The sequence below is a fragment of the Acyrthosiphon pisum genome, chromosome A2 (genome assembly GCF_005508785.2).
Source record: "Acyrthosiphon pisum isolate AL4f chromosome A2, pea_aphid_22Mar2018_4r6ur, whole genome shotgun sequence".
Lineage (NCBI taxonomy): Eukaryota > Metazoa > Arthropoda > Insecta > Hemiptera > Aphididae > Acyrthosiphon > Acyrthosiphon pisum.
In genome coordinates this window covers 12,478,782-12,479,186 of record NC_042495.1, presented here as the reverse complement: position 1 = coordinate 12,479,186, position 405 = coordinate 12,478,782, and positions in this window count along the sequence as shown.

The following is a 405-nucleotide window of genomic DNA, read 5'->3' as shown; positions in this document are numbered from 1 at the left end:
CGTAAGTAATTAATTCTGTTACCAAAAAATCTAAAAAATACATTTATACGGTTTATTTTTATAGTCATTTTAAGTACAAATTTGGACGAAATTACATATTAAAAACCTAGAATAACTATTTTAATTATTTTGTTGTGATTGTATAATATTATTCTTGGGTATACTTAAAACTTCTAGAGTATACTATTATATATCTGTGATAGTATCACGGTTTGTTGTTGATGTATAACGCGTTATAAGTACCTAAAAGATATTGTGATATGATTAATTTGGAATTTATTATAGGTACCTATTATAGGTCAATTTTTTTTTAATACCATAGATAAGTATATATATGTCTAATACATAGACTGATATACCGTCTCCGCTCAGAATCGTTTTTCTTATACAGTGATATTATATCAT